The 16,637-nt window shown below is 40.8% G+C and overlaps 1 protein-coding gene, 2 long non-coding RNA genes and 2 other non-coding genes across 6 annotated transcripts in view; 4 read left to right on the top strand and 1 right to left on the bottom strand.

The window, feature by feature from the left end:
* LOC144065517 (uncharacterized) overlaps positions 1-16,637 on the top strand; it is a 145,037-nt gene that overhangs the window by 33,295 nt on the left and 95,105 nt on the right. The window contains exon 2 of one of the 2 annotated variants that reach the window (XR_013297192.1): positions 11,606-11,732. The exons of the other annotated variant lie outside the window; for it this stretch is intronic. The gene's annotated coding sequence lies outside the window, so the exon portion shown is untranslated. Of the gene's footprint in view, positions 1-11,605; positions 11,733-16,637 lie in introns of those variants that run through there. 2 annotated transcript variants of the gene reach the window in all.
* On the top strand, positions 854-927 carry trnai-aau (transfer RNA isoleucine (anticodon AAU)). The gene has a single exon. It is a non-coding gene; the product is annotated as a tRNA-Ile (tRNA).
* On the top strand, positions 1,049-1,122 carry trnai-aau (transfer RNA isoleucine (anticodon AAU)). The gene has a single exon. It is a non-coding gene; the product is annotated as a tRNA-Ile (tRNA).
* LOC144065681 (uncharacterized) lies at positions 6,562-9,702 on the bottom strand. Its single transcript, XR_013297265.1, has 2 exons — positions 9,258-9,702; positions 6,562-8,020 (listed from the first exon to the last, which is right to left on the bottom strand). It is a non-coding gene; the product is annotated as an uncharacterized LOC144065681 (long non-coding RNA).
* On the top strand, positions 16,127-16,567 carry LOC144065683 (uncharacterized). Its single transcript, XR_013297267.1, has 3 exons — positions 16,127-16,247; positions 16,314-16,421; positions 16,501-16,567. It is a non-coding gene; the product is annotated as an uncharacterized LOC144065683 (long non-coding RNA).

Here is a 16,637-nt window from a genome sequence, read left to right as displayed (position 1 = left end):
CGCTCGACCCCTCCATCCAAGCTCCCCGCTCCCACTTGACTTCGCCCGTCCAAGCTCCCCACTCGACCTCGCCCGTCCAAGCTCCCCCCTCGACCTCGCCCGTCCAAGCTCACCGCATCTTCGTGCCGACTCACCCGCCAGTCGCACCCGAGCCAAAGCCAGCACATTGCTGTTTAGCTCAGTTAGTCAGAGTGTGGTGCTGAAAACGTCAAAGTCATGGGTTCGACCCCTGAATGGGCACAACCTCTCTCGAGCATGGGTGTCAAAGTGGTGGCCCGGGGGCCAAATCTGGCCCACTGCATCATTTTGTGCGGCCCGGGAAAGTAAATCATGAGTGCCGACTTTCTGTTTTAGGAAATGATTATAGATGTACATTACATTTAGATTTTCCCCTTTTTAAAATCAATCATTGCAATTTTTTAATCCAATTTTTTTCTTTTGTGTTTTTAGTTTAAATATACAAATATTTTCCGTTTTCCAATTTAAAAAAATATTTTTTTTCCACTTGAAATAAAAGAACATCATTAAAAGACATTTTTCCATACTAAGAAAAAAAAGCTCAAATAAAAATTGCTTTAGATCTATAAAAACGGACTATTTGGGCTTTTGATCCAGTTATTTTAATCCAATTTAGAAAAATAAAAAAAATCTAGATATTAGATCTAAAATGGTCCGGCCCACATGAAAGGGCGTTGATGTTAATGTGGCCCGCGAACCAACCCGGGTTTGACACCCTTGCTCTAGAGTAAGTTAAGATTGCCTAAAATGATTTATTTTGCCGTAACATAACAGTTTAGCTAGCTGACATTTGCATTTGCGGGCATCACACAAAAATCATGGCCACTTTGCACATGGCTGGTTAGCTCAGTTGGTCAGAGCGTGGTGCTAATATCGCCAATGTCGCGGGTTTGACCCTCGTACAGGCCATGATCTCTCCGTAGTGATTTGAAATTGCCGAGTACAATTTCTTTTGCCGTAACATAACAGTTAGTGAGCTGACTTGTTGCATTTACGAGCATCACACAAAAATCATGGCCAATTTGCAAATGGCCGGCTAGCTCAGTTGGTCAGAGTGTGGTGCTAATAACGCCAAGGTCGTGGGTTCAACCCCCACATGGGCCATGACCTCTCCGTGGTAGTTGAAATTGCCTAATACAACTTATTTTGCCATAACATAACGTCTTGTCTTGATGTTTCCTCATTTTCTGTGATCTGGTAAGTTATCTGCTCAACAAGGCAGAAGACGCCACCCAGGATGTGAATCATCTCAGTGAGGGAATACTTGAGGTTTGTTCCCACCACATTTCTGTCCTTCCCAAATTGTTGCGAAATTAAATTTGTCTTCATACTCAAGCGGGCAGAACAGTGTTTCTCAACTTTGCTTAGCCTCCAATGAGGAAGCCTTTAGAAAATGACAATATGATTACTCTTAATAGTCGTCACAAGTGCAAAAATCTCCAAATAAAGATGCAAAAACTCTTAAAATAGAATCAACAAAATGCTGTAACAGAGTTGTCTATCTGTCTGGTAAGTTGACTGAGCTACCTTGCTAATGCTAGTGGGCTAACGTTCTGAACTTTAGCTTTTCATGCTAATTTCTAGCATGCGCGAATACGAGATTAGACACAGTTGGCGTATGTCTATCAATATTAGAATATAATAACACATCACAAAATATTTATAGTTGAGCATTGTGGTCACATTTTCACTCTTTCATGGATATCTTTTTAACTTTACGCTAAAAGCTAAGCTAACCACAAGTGACATAGAACCCTTCTTGAGAGAGTAATTACTTGCCCAAGACGCTAAACAAAAAGTGCATAACCTGATGACAACACTTTTTTTCACACTTGAATCTAACTTTTACAAATGGAAGTATAGTTCTATAACCATAAAGATAAAATTCAATCTTAAATTGCCGTCCAGAATAATTTATCGCATTTCCCTTCCCAGTACGTGTATGAGACCAACGAAAACAGGGACAAAGTGGTCCTCGGGAAAGGCACGTACGGGGTGGTGTATGCCGGCAGGGACGTTAGCAGCCATCAAGAAGATTCCAGAAAAGGACAGCACGTGAGTGGATTGTTTGTCCTTCCACTTGACAGCCACTAACAAACACAAATATTCCCAGCCGCTCCACGAGGAAATCTGCCTGATCAAGCGACTGAAGCACCGGAACATCGTCCAGTATCTGTGCTCCCTCATCGAGGACTCTTTCATCAAGATCTTCATGGAAGAAGTCCCAGGAGGTTTGTAGACAAAGCAGTGTTGATGAATAAATCCCAAATACTGTATTTTCACAACTATAAAATGCACCTTGTGATAGGGTGCAGTCTCATTTGAGGGTATACAGACGCTCCCCTACTTACGAACATTCAACTTACGAACAACGGTACATACGAACATGTCTGCAAATTGCGTTTAAGTCCAAAAATGTTCGCAAGTCCAATTTTGTATTTTGCGTCTTTTTCGGAGTAGTACTTCTTTCCGCCGCTAATACCGACGCCTGGCGCTGTGAGAGCTCAGCTCACCCAGCATCTACCTTCTTCGTTGCAATGCGGAAGTGCGTGAATGTATCTCCAGTGTGCAAAGAACCTTTTTCATTTGTATCATTAAATATCTCATGCATCCAATATTGAATATGGTTGGTAAAAAGCTAAAGGCTTCTATTGAGGGAGTTGCAAGGAAGAGGCAAGCCATTTCATTTGAAACGAGTGGCAATAATAACGAAGCTTGATGCGCGTGAGAGTGGTTGAGCGTTGCACATTCAGTACCATTTATAAACAGAAAGATCGAGCAGCAGGACCCAAATATTGAACGTTGCACAAAGTTTGCAAATCATTTGAATGATGCCATACAGTGCTACTGCATCATTTATGATGAAAAAAAGAAGAAAACTGTGCAATCGTCATTAGGTCGCTTCTTTTGGCCAGTTTCTAATACATAAATCTATCTCTCTCTCTACAGTACTGTACATATTCTCTCCATTTTATTAAATGTTTTTTTTTTCAGTACAAACCAATGCGTGTTACTTATACAAGCCTTAAACATACAAATGCACTTATATAAACCTTCAATATACTTATATAGGCCTTAAACATAAATTATAATACAAAATATAGCACTAAATCAACTTACAAACAAATTCAACTTATGAACAATCGCTCGGAACCAATTGCGTTCGTAAGTTGAGGAGTGTCTGTATTTTCACTTTTTTGTCAATACCTTGGACGCCTCATCCGATAAGGCACTAGCATGACACTAGGCTTGCGTATGTTATGCTAGCCGCTAGCATATGTTTTGCTATCTGCTAGCGTACCTATGTTATGCTATCCGCTAGCGTGCCTATGTTATGCTATTCGCTAGAGTACTTATGTTATGCTAGCCTCTAGCGTACCTATGTTTTGCTAGCCGCTAGTGTACCTGTTAAGCTAGTCGCTAGTGTATGTTAAGCTAGTCGCTAGTGTATGTTATGCTAGCCACTAGCGTATGTTATGCTAGCCACTAGCGTACCTATGTTATGCTATCCGCTCGCATACATATGTAATGCTAGCCATTAGCGTATGTTATGCTATCCGCTAGAACACCTTTTTTATGCTATCTGCTAGAGTACCTATGTTATGCTAGCCTCTAGCGTACCTAAGTTTTGCTAGCCGCTAGCATACCTGTTAAGCTAGCCGCTAGCCTATGTTAAGCTAGTCGCTAGTGTATGTTATGCTAGCCACTAGTGTATGTTATGCTAGCCACTAGCGTACCTATGTTATGCTATCCGCTCGCATACATATGTAATGCTAGCCATTAGCGTATGTTATGCTATCCGCTAGAACACCTTTTTTATGCTATCTGCTAGAGTACCTATGTTATGCTAGCCTCTAGCGTACCTAAGTTTTGCTAGCCACTAGCATACCTGTTAAGCTAGCCGCTAGCCTATGTTAAGATAGCCACTAGCTTATGTTAAGCTAGCCACTAGCATATGTTATGCTAGCCACTACCGTATGTTATGCTAGCCACTAGCGTACCTATGTTTTGCTATCTGCAAGCGCGCCTGTTATGCTAGCCACTAGCGTATGTTATGCTAGCCACTAGCGTATGTTATGCTAGCCGCTAGCGTACCTATGTTTTGCTATCTGCTAGCGTTCCTGTTATGCTAGCCACTAGCACATGTTATGCTATCCACTAGCATACATATGTTATGCTAGCCGTTAGCGTATGTTATGCTATCCACTAGAGTACCTTTGTTATGCTATCCGCTAGTGTACCTATGTTATGTTAGCCACTAGCCTCACTATGTTATGCCAGCCGCTAGTGTACCTGTTATGCTAGCCGCTAGAGTATGTTATGCTATCCGCTAGCATACCTATGTTATGCTAGCCGCTAGCGTTCCTATGTTATGCTCTCTGCTAGCATACCTATGTTATGCTATCCGCTAGCATACCTATGTTATGCTAGCCACTAGCGCATGTTATGCTAGCTGCTAGCATATGTTTTGCTAGCCGTTAGCATACCTATGTTATCCTATCCGCTAGCGTACCTATGTTATGCTATCTGCTAAAGAATCATATAATCAATATAATTTTAGTTTATGTAGAATAGTTTTTTACTGGACAGTATTTTCTTGGGTCCTTTTCTGAAGTTTCAGATGAGGATGCATAAATTCATGCAAAAACAGAATCACCATCTTCAACACCACAAGTTTATTTACCAGGTTTCAATTTATGAGAAAGGAGGATTGTGAAATGGGAATTGAGTCTGTGTGTGAAATGGGCTTGTGATATTTTCAAATGGAATTTAGTTTTATTCTATGCCTTTGAAATGTGTGGGTCCTTTCAGATTTTCTGTTTTAGCAATTGGGAAAAACAACTGCAATGTGTCACTGTCAATCATGAGTACTGAAAATGCAAATTTTAACTAAATAAATCGTACTGGAAAAATAAAAATTGCTCCAGCGTCTATAACCCAGGAGACTTTTTAAACAATTTCCAAAAAGGGCATTAATATGTGACTCAAAGTCATGTTTTGGCAGTGGCGGGCAATCAGGGTCTTCAAGGCCTTCTCTGCTGGCCTAAGAAATATCTGAATCATATTATATTTTGTCCATTTATACTTATTATTCCAAATGGTCTGTTAGCTTCCTTTCATTGCTTTCCCCCTGGTTTTACTGCTTCCAGATGTGTGTTTTCATATTGCAGCATTTAACCAATCACATTTCAGCCATTATTTGTTGCCAGATCAGATCTGCCTCAAAGTCTTCACAATCAGTACTTGCGGGCTCTGCTGCATTAAACTAGACTGTTGCTTTTAACCAATCAGATTTCGAGTTGGCAACCCCACAATGATTTTTCATAGGTGTTAGCATTTTGCTGACTGGGACATGTCATTGCTTTCACAAACTATGATTGGCTAGTAGGCGGGCCAAAGCAGTACCCGAGGCAGCCGAGATCGCAAACTCCACCCACAATGGCCGACAGAAGCAAAAACAAATGGATTCGGTTTGCTCACAAAGCCATTTACCAGACGGACTTTTCCAGAAAAAAAATGGACATCATTAAGAAAGGGCGGTCAACTACGAAGCTAGCAAGCCTGTTACAGCCGGGAAAATGGTGTGTGGGGCACTTTCAGCGTGCTAACTCAGCTCCACAAGCAAATAGTATATTGTTGTTTTGATTTAAAGCTATTTTCAAAACGGACTATGCCGGAAATATGACAGGACAGGCTCCACTTTCATCATTAGCTTCGATGGCGATAGGAAAGAAGGATGGATATTGTGTAAAAAGGATTTTTGGTGAGTAAAATATGGCTGTATTCCTAAATAATATTTCAATTGTGGGCCAAGTTCTGATATCTGAAAAGCTCCAGTGTTTGTATTTAAGCTGTAGTGTTTGTATTTAATCACAAAATGCTGCTAGGAAGTGGATTTTAGCCCAGTTTAATTTTTGGCGTTTCACCATTGACGTCCATCGCTGTCTTTTCCCAGGAAAAATCACCCCCCTGGCCTGGTTGTAATGTCTCAAAAGCTCCAGTATTTGTATTCAATCAATAAATGATGCTAGGAAGTGGATTTTACCTAATTTTAGTGCATTTTTTGTCATTTCACGTATGGACGTATCGACGTTCATCGGTCTTTTTACCGGGGAAATGATACTCCGGGCCCGGTTCTGATGTCTAAAAAGCTCAAGTATTTGTATTTAATCAATAAATGCTGTTTTCGGCTGGATTTTACCCCATTTCCGGGCAATGTTTGCCCGTACGCCATTGACGTTCATCGCCGACTTTTCCTGGGAAAATCACCCCCTGGCCTGGTTTTAATGTCTGAAAAGCTCCAGTATTTGTATTTAATCATGAAATGCTGCTAGAAAGTGGATTTTACCCCATTTTTGTGCATTAATTTATTGATTATTTTTTATGTGTCGCAGCTGTAGCTGCAGTAGAGGTTTTATAGCCATAAAATAGTTTTTGAGGGTTGGATTGATACGTTGAAGGCGCTACCAGAAAATACACCGCCCGCCACTGTGTTTTGGTATACATTTCTGCAATATTGAGTACTTACTTATGAGTACTAAGTGTCTTTCTCAAACTGATGAATTTATTGAATGCATATTGGCAGATTTACAAATAACACCTAGATAACTAATAACACACAAAAACGAAAATTAGCTTTAAAAAAATAGACAATTTGTGAAATAAAAGAAATACACAAAAATTTACAAAACACCTCGTTGGCTGAGTACCAAGAGGAATTAGCCTGGGTTTTATTATTTATTTCTCTTTATATTACTTTAGCTTGCAACTTTCTGGCTGAGCTTGTCTCGTGCTGCCTTTCTCTTACCGAGAGCGCTTCTTCTGCTGCAATTATCTTCCCATTTAGCAAACGTACGCTCGCTCTAGCGCCACTGCACCCACTACAGGAGGTATGTTGAAACTGACATTAAAATACACAAAAAAATACAGTGAAACTAAAATAAGGCAGTTACATATCAATTGCCAGATAAGTTTAGTTACATGCCAATCAAATCCGTTTGGATAAATATAAAAGTGTAATAGAACTACAAAATGAACCCAAAGTCAGTTCTGGTGAAGTTGTTAACTGCGCAAGGAAAAGGAGTTCTCCCCTTTGTGGATTCTCATGTGGGTTTTTAAATTTTGCTTTTGAGAAAAGGCTTGACCACAAAATGACCAGGAAAATGGTTTTTCACCAGTGTGGGTTGTTGTGTGGCGTTTTAACTTGTGCTTGAGAGAGAAAGATTTACCACAAATCGAGCACGAAAACGGTTTTTCACCAGTGTGGGTCCTTGTGTGGATGATTAAGTCCTGCTTTCGAAAGAAAGCGTGACCACAAATTGAGCAGGAAAATGGTTTTCCACCAGTGTGGGTTCTTGTGTGGCTTTCTAAGTTTGCTTTCTGTGTGAATGTTTTACCACAAACTGAGCACAAAAACGGTTTCTGCCCAATGTGGGTTGCCATATGTCTTTTCAAAGTAAACATTTTACCAAAGGTTTTCCCACACTGAGAACATTTGCAGAGATTGCCGCCACTGGGATTTTTCTTAAGACCTTCATCGTCATCATTATCATAAAGCAAGTCGTCACTATCTGATGGAGGAGCAATAAAAGCTTCTTCTTGCCATCCTTTTGTTGAGTCGCTGCCGTGCAGAGGCTCCGCCCCTCTGCCGGCCACGCCTAGATGTACTTCACTGTTGAAAGGCTCAGCAGTTGACCAAGTGACATCTTGCTGCTCCTCCTTTTTGATTGAAAGTTGCTCTTCTCTCTTTTGCTCTTTAATTTGGGGCCATGTTAAAGTGTTTGCAGGCTCTGCCCCTCCGCTGGCCACGCCAAGATCATCTTCTCTCTTCAAGGACGCACCAGTTGACATCTTCTTCCTCTTTTTTTATTTTAAGTTGCTCTTCTCTCTCTGTGTTGGGGGAACTCTGGCCCCTCCTCTTCGATTTGAGGGGGCTCAACATCCTCTTTGGCACCAGAAAACTCTGACACCTTCCCATCAGGACCAAGATATTTTCTGAAACCTGCAAAGACCCCAAGATAAATTATATATTTTATAAACTGTCTATTATTCTATCTAGAGGTTCTTTATGTTAGACTGGTAATTAAGTCTTATACTTATATTTGCAGTGGTTAGGCTGGAAAGAAAGGACTAATATGCTGGTCGCTACAGTAACGAAGCTAAACAGAAGAGGATGCCATACATTTGTGATGTTGTCAACATAGGACTACTGTAGTATTCTCATCAATAGCCAAAGGGGTTTAAACGTTTTTTTGAAGTGTATTTCACTAAAAAAGGACTATTGGTCAGCAATGTTCCCTCTAATTTTTCGTTGGTCTGAGCAGAAAGTCAACCTCCCTGAGCGCACTGAGTACCAGTGTGAGCGACATTATCGGTACTCGGATGATTCGCCTAAAGACGTTTCGCCGACGGACGTTTGACAGACGGGCAGGTCGCCGAATGAACGTTCGGCGGAACGTCCATTCGGCGACCTGTCCATTTTTCATGTAAAACATGCTGTAAAACACGAAAAACATAAGTGGACAGAGCTACTGCCACTTGCTGCCGCTTAAACGGCGCCATCATGGGGAAAGGGGTAAAAAAAAAAAAAAAAAAAAAAAAAATCCGATTTTTTTTTTTTTTTTTTTTTTTTTTTTACTGCGCGCCATATGATTGCTGCTGCGCAGCGAGGACGAGAGTAGTGCGCAATTGCGCACGCGCGCAGCTTAGAGGGAACACTGTTGGTCAGTAAAGTAACCTCACAGGCCCTTGAAGTTTTTCCAAATCTTTTTTGAGCCTCTTCTTTGCAGATATTCTCTTGTATTTTTGAGATTTTAATTTATTTGGAATCCTTTTAGAAAAGAGTGAAGCATCAAATATAAATTTTAATCATTTTTAATTAAAAAGGAAAAATGACAGCTATTCTTTTTTGTTGACATTAAAAAAAATGGAAAAGGAGCCAACATTCAGTTTTATCGATTTATTTTTCTAAATCAATAATTTTGAAATATATATATATATCCTTTTTATGATTTCATATTTTTTTATGCATTACAGTATGAAAATGGGAAATAGTTGTTATGATTTATACTTTTCCCATGATTTATTCTGCATGATTTTGTTTGTACTGTTTTATTGTCTTAAAATCAAGCTTGTACCTTCTGTCGACCTGAGAATTTTTAAATAAATCAATTGCAGCGCACAAAAAAGCCCTTTTATAACACATTGAGAGAATATATAAATATAAAAAGTGAACCCACCTTCTAGTCTGTGAAGAACAACTTTTGCATGCATTATTTTGCAAACGATCGAGTGTTCCTCGTGGAACACTCCCACACGGGAATTCTGATGGAGGCACCTTTGATAGATGCTAGCATGCTAAACTAAAGTAGGCCGCAAAGCTTCAACGAGGCTTTAGACGCCTTGAAGATGATGTTGACTGAAACTTAAGACGGAAGAGTAGTTAAGCAAGACACATCGGCCACGCGTGGGTTTAGTTAAGTGGTGGAAATTGAGGAAAAACTTGGCGCGCTACGGTCACGACAAGATTGTGACTGGGGACGGAACCTTGACTTTTGGGGTTGCGCATGCGCGGAACATTGCGTCACTTCTGCAACTCGAGCGTCACTTCTTTCGGTGGCATTAGGTTTATTAAAAACAAGAGAGTCGAACATAGGAAATAATTATTCTTCAAATGGTCTGACATATGGTTTGAATAAAAATATTTTCGTAGGTTTGAATTTACGACATAAGTCACCTGAAGAAGGTTGCGGCTCAAAAGGGGGCGACGCAATACGCGCAAGCGCAGAATAAATCGACAAATTATCAAGGAACCATTGCTGTTTTGCCAAATTGAATCACGAGAGATGAAGTTCTTTAACGAAAATGTACCAACTCGCACGAATCATTCCCTAATTTGCTTAAATGAATTGAATTTTTGAGAAGAAATACATGGCTTAAAGTGCCTCCATCATATATCAGGGTCCAAAGGAGGCGGGGCTACGGTCCAGATGGAGATCAAAGCGCGTGGCGTCACCACGAGCTCTTTGCTCTTTGATGTCACCTATCAAAGCGCGTGGCTCTTTGCTCTTTGATGTTAACTCCGCAAATATGCAGCATCCAGAGGATGGAATTCAGTCAGATGCTGCAGTTGGATGTCCTCGACTCATCTGGAGACACGAGACTCATTTGGACAAACTTTTGGAAACAATGAAAATCCTTCAAAGTAAGTTGGTTTCAACTTTGAGATAGTTTAGCCATTGACTGAGTGAAAGAGTCATGTTCACATGTTGGCATTTATTTACTTGTGATGTAAAAAAGTGACTGAAAAATATCAAATTTAGTGTGTTCAGATTGTAAAAGGAGGCCAGAAGCTTTTACTAAACTTTAATTTGTGGCTTTTTCTGAGCTTTGTCTTTGTTTGGTCGGTCGTAGTCGTTATGCTTGGTGCCAAGTCATGGAGATGTTTTTATTTCATTTGCGACATTTTTTGACGGATAATATTGGTGTTTGCAGCTAGCTCATTTTAGACATCTTTAAAAAACAGCAATTTTGACCTAATTGCAGTTTTGCTTCCTATTTAACCAATTGATATTCATCATTTAGTTTTGTTAAGTCGAAAACAACATTTGGGATATCGTAATGTGCCAAACCCTCAGCCATTAATTGCCTAAATTCCAATTTATTAACTTAAACAGTGAACGCATTCAGCTCAATATTAAATTCATCATCGTGTACGGGTAAATTGGTCATGCAGGGGGGCTTTTTATCATGCTGTCTTTGCTGTCGTGCTAATTATGTTTTACATTTTCATACCTTTGTTGTCCCGGCTGGGTTGGCTGTTTGCCCCCGCCTCCACCCTCACTTTCACTATTGATGGGCCGTTTGCTTTTGTATTCCCTTCAAAATATTCCGACAATGATGCACACAAATGTCCTCACAATAGGATAACGCACTTCCACTTGCCAACGAGAAGTAGTCTTGAATTAGCGATCGCTCTGTTAACGGGAGCTAACAGGCTAAGGGGGGGAAAAACACTGAAAAAAACGCTCAGTGCTCGCAGAGACGTTACAAAGACGTATAGTTGCGACCAGAGATATTACACGAGGAGTTGCGGGGGGGGAGAGCCAGTGCCCCTGACCGTTCTTATGAGCAACCAACGAGAAGTAATATACTATACTGCGCGTATTAGCGATCCCCCCGGCATTAGCCGGAATCCGGCATCTCATTAATCCCCCAAATAATAATAGACCTGCTACTGAATAAAAGATAATGTTTTTTTAATGCCTCCCCTTTGGCGAAAGCATTTTAACTAAATTAAAATCTAAAACATAAAAGAGAATGTTTACAATGAAAAGGCTCCAAAAAAGATTTGACAAATTTTAAGTGAAGAAACTTTTCTGACCAATAGTGCCATACTTTGAAAAATGCACCTATAAACGGTTTTCAACTCATGTTGCCGTTGACTAGAAAACTACAGTAGTAAGTACTGCATTGTGACGAAATGAATGTATGGCGCCCTTTTCCGTTTGGTTTCATTTCTGTGAACAAGAAATTCAGTCATTTATAATTGGAAAATGGTTAATCATTTATCTTTGTGTCTTTGCAGGTTTCAGAAATGATCTTGGTGCTGATGGGCATGAGTCTGTTGACCTTGAAGGGGAAGTTGAGCTCCCCCAAATCAGAGAGGAGGAGCCAGAGTTCCCTCAACAACAAATGGGAGACGAGCAACGTCCAATCAAAAGGGAGGAAGATCATTTCACATGGTCACTTGGTGAGTCCGTGAAGAGGGAAGATGTTCTGGGCGTGGCCAGTGGAGGGGCGGAATCTGCAAACACAGGAACATGGCCCCTAATTAAAGAGGAGGAGCCAGAGTTCCCTCAACAGTGCAAAAGAGAAGAGCAACCTACAATCAAAAACGAGGAATGTGTCAAATGGGGAACTGGTGAGCCTTTCAAGAGTGAAGATGATCTGGGCGCGGCCAACATAGGGGCGGAGCTTCTGAGCGGCAGCTCAACAGAAGGATGGCGAGCAGAAAATTTAATTGCTCCTTTATCAGATGGCAACGACTTGCTTTTTGACGATGATGATGTTGAAGATGTTAAGAAAAATCCCAGTGGTGACAAACTTTGCAAATGCTTTCAGTGTGGGAAAACTTTTGGGAAAAAGTCTTCTTTGAAAACACATATGAGGAGCCACACTGGGGAGAAACCCTTTTCATGTACAGTTTGTGGTAAAACATTTACACAGAAGGGACACTTAATTAGTCATGCAAGAACCCACACGGGTGAAAAGCCATTTTCGTGTTCAGTTTGTGGTCAAAGATTCACACGGAAGGGACACTTAATTAGTCATGCAAGAACACACACAGGCGAAAAACCATTTTTGTGTTCAGTTTGCGGTAAAAGATTCACACGGAAGGGAGACTTAATTAGTCATGCAAGAACCCACACTGGTGAAAAACCATTTTCGTGTTCAGTTTGCGGTAAAGCCTTTTCTCTAAAGCACCACTTAGAAGACCACACAAGAACCCACACTGGCGAAAAACCATTTTCCTGCTCAGTTTGCGGTAAAGCCTTTTCTCACAATGAATCCTTAAAAATCCACATAAGAACCCACACTGGTGAAAAACCATTTTCGTGTTCAGTTTGCGGTAAAGCCTTTTCTCTCAATGAATCCTTAAAAATCCACATAAGAACCCACACTGGTGAAAAACAATTTTCGTGTTCAGTTTGTGGTCAAAGATTCACACGGAAGGGAGACTTAATTAGTCATGCAAGAACCCACACGGGTGAAAAGCCATTTTCGTGTTCAGTTTGTGGTCAAAGATTCACACGGAAAGGAGACTTAATTAGTCATGCAAGAACCCACACGGGTGAAAAAACATTTTCGTGTTCAGTTTGTGGTAAAACATTTAAACGGAAGGGAAGTGTAACAATACACACAAGAACCCACACTGGTGAAAAACCATTTTCATGTTCAGTTTGTGGTAAAACATTTACAGAGAAGAGAAATTTAAAAATCCACATAAGAACCCACACTGGCAAAAAAACATTTTCCTGCTCAGTTTGTGGTCAAGCCTATTCTCGAAAGCAATATTTAAAAAAACACTTATTAACACACACTGGAGAACAATGCTTTCCTGCTCCGTCTGTGGCCACAGATTCGCTACAATAGTCCAATTAAAAAGCTACACAATTCAAAAACCTGAAAAGAAGACTTAACAACCCGCAGAGGAGAAAAGCCCTTTTTTTGCTCGATTTGTGGCAGGAATATCTTAAAAACACAATTACCCACACGTCAGAAACCTTTTTCCTCCTCAGCTTCTTGCCAGAGATTTTGTCGTAAGGATAGACTTAAAAGACGCAAATGTGTTGTAATAAGCAGTGGCCAATCACGGCTTTGCTTGCTTTTTCAAATTCTGTGTGAAAGATCATTGTAATCGAAGTATAATTGTATTTTGCATTCTGAAATTCTTGTTTACAATTTTTAATCTGTAATTTAACGTGTCATCTTTTTGGTAGTTTCAATAAAGCTCTCTTTTTGGTGAAAAAAACTTTTTGGGTCTTTTTGTTGACAAAATCAGCCTTCCAAATTCAAAGGTAACAAAAAAGTGAAGCGTTATTTGCTCAGATTTAATGAATACATTAATTTGAACAATTTGACAAATTATGATATAAAAGATTGTTTTCTTTCTCGAGGTGTGAAAATACGGTAACTTCATGTCTGTAATTAACGGTAAATTGTTTTTATCTTTTTGATGTTGAAGGGGATTATTGGTAGATTTTTATTTTATGTGTAACTATTGGAAAAACATTGAGTAAGAAAGTTTTATAGGACAAACTACAAAGGGAATGTAATGTTAAATGTTTGCCAAACACTACTAGATTGGGGTATTATTCACATTATTGAATGAATTTGGAGTTCTTGATTAGCATGCATTTTATATGGCTTAATTGCTGTAAAGGGTACAGGCTTAATATGTTAATCCTTGCCAACAAGGGAAGATGGTGGTTCAATTCTATTTAAAAATATACATTTATTTATTTGATTTTGAATGTGAATGTAACTATTGCAGGGAACGAGTGCCCTTTTTTGTGTGCCAGGCTGGAGAGGTGGTTTTTAAACTCCTGTGAAGAATCCAGCTTGGTTTTCCTTTTGTATTTTTTTCCTTCTTTTTTTTTTAGGTTACACAGTCTTTCTATTGTTTTGGAATCAAGTCGACCTTCTTATGTTCACTTGTGGGAAGTAAGTGAAGTTTGTATATCGAGGAAACCAGTCCAGCTATTTAATACATTACAGTAATACCTCGACATACGAGTGCCCAGACATACGAGCAATTTGAGATACGAGTAAAATTTCGAGCAAATATATATCTTGAGATATGAGACAAATGTTGATATACGAGCATACAGCGGACCCGAGAAGCTGCTCATAAGAACATCATGGCCACTGTCTTTCCCATCGCAAGGCCCTCGTGTAATGTCTCCACGAGCACTGGGCGAAGCGTTGCATTTTTTCAGTGTTTTTTTTCCGTTAGTGCGAATGGCGGATCGATCACTAATACGAGAGGAGTATATACTACTTCTCATTGGCAAGTGGTCCTGCGTTATCCTATTGTGAGGACATTTGTGTGCATCGTTTTGGGAATATTTTGAAGGGAAGACAAAATCAAACAACAGTCGATATTGAATAAAAGTCAGTTTGGAGGCGGGGCAAATAGAGCCAACCCGGGAGAAGAAAGGTATCAAATGTTAAACAAAATTAGAATTAAATTTAGTGTTAGGTTCTATTAAACTTATTTTTGAGTGTGTCTGCAACGTAATCTAAGTTCATTTCAGTTTGTTTATGTTATGTTACGAGCGTGTTGCCGTGCAAAAAGTCTCTCCGTCTAATTTTAGTACTATTAAACACATTTTAGTACAATTAAACCACTAGTTACCTGTGACTTTGTTAAAAGATGTCGAATTAGAACAAATAAATGTTTTTCCAATCCTATATCCTGTTTTGGTGTTTTTTCAGAGGCTTGGAACGAATTAATTTGTTTTTAGTTCATGTCTATGGGAAACGTTGATTTGAGATACGGGTAAATCGACATACGCGCTCAGTCCCGGAAGGCATAAAGCTCGTATCTCGAGGTACCACTGTATCCTCTTAAGAAAGCAGTAAACAACAAGCCATTTTTCCACTAACATTGCCATTGCTAATTAAAGGAACTATTTTTTTAATTGACCTATTGCCCCTGCAATCCTTAAAGTTCCATGCATGTTCGTTTTCAAAAAGGACCCCAAAGGAAAGGGGGTGTCCCGCCTCCTCTTTTTTATGGCTTCTCCTACACGCATCTGTGATCTGGCCTGCTTGAGAAAACAGACACAGCTCTTTTGTTATTGAACTATTCTACATGTTAAATATTACTTTCCTAGTAACGTTAACTATTAGCTAATGTTCAAGTTTAAATTCAACATAATTTCTTTTTTTTTTTTTATCGGCACAGAACATCTCACCTTTGTCGTCACTACATTTTTCATTGGAATGGAAGTTTTTAAATGCAAAATGGATGACTCTGTGAATAGCAGTAGTCACTGTGACTATGACAGTCGCCGGCCGAGACAGAGTTGCTTGCGCTGGGGGTCCTTAAGAGCTCCAGCAGCAGATGGGAATGGCCACATGCCTCAGTATATCTGTTTTGATTAGTTCAATTGATTAGTTTTGAGAGTCAGCTGGTGAGGACTCAACTGAGAAGAAGCAGAGTTGCGCAGCAGAAGCGTGCTGGGCCCATAACCCAGAGGTCAGTGGATTGAAACCATTCCCTGCTACTTCAAGTCTGTTCATTTTTTGAAGAAGCCAACAACCTCACTCCACTTTCTCATTGCCATAGCTGTGAAAAATTGATCATGACAATTATTCATTCTGTAAAAGCTACCATTTCTCACTTCACATTCTTCATAAGGATGCCCACCGATCAAAAATCGGATCAGAATTTATGGGAAATCGGGGCCGATCGCGTCACGTCTCGTAGATTCTACGAGAACCTGTGGATGTCCTGCGCCACCGACTCCACCGGACTCACTCGCTTCCGCCACGCCGAAAACGCTCGAGTCTCGCTAACTGGCTCGCCTCCTCCGTCCAGGTTACGTCCAAGCGTCCCGTGCCCTCATGATCGCGCAGGTGGTGATGGGGGGCCTTCAGCCTGGTAGCGGCGCTGGTACGTTCTCAACATCACCCAGGACTTCTTCGACCCCTTCTACCAGGTAGGATGGTCCCGCCAGCGGGAAAGGGCGGGGAATGCACTGACGCCCACCCCCCTCCGGCGGCAGGTACGAGATCGGCGAGGGGCTGTAGATCGGCTGGTGCTCGGCGGTGGTGGCCATCGTCGGGGGCGCCTGACTCACCTGCTCCTTCAAGACGGGCTCCCGGGAGAAATAGTGAGTGATCTCCAGGCCGTCCTTCCTTCTTTCCGCTCGCAGGACTCGATCGCCACGCCATCTGTCTTTCTATCGGCAGCCCCTTCCCCCACCAAAGCAGGGTGATGGTGCATTCGGGAGCGGCCCGGAGCCGAAGAGCGACCGCCATCACCCACGGCCGACACGCATACGTGTGAACGGGAGCCCGCGACCGATCGGCTCCATCTTTTTCGAGTC

The sequence above is a fragment of the Stigmatopora argus genome, chromosome 20, assembly GCF_051989625.1.
Source record: "Stigmatopora argus isolate UIUO_Sarg chromosome 20, RoL_Sarg_1.0, whole genome shotgun sequence".
In the NCBI taxonomy this organism is placed as follows: Eukaryota; Metazoa; Chordata; class Actinopteri; order Syngnathiformes; family Syngnathidae; genus Stigmatopora; species Stigmatopora argus.
This window is presented reverse-complemented; position numbering and strand designations above follow the sequence as displayed.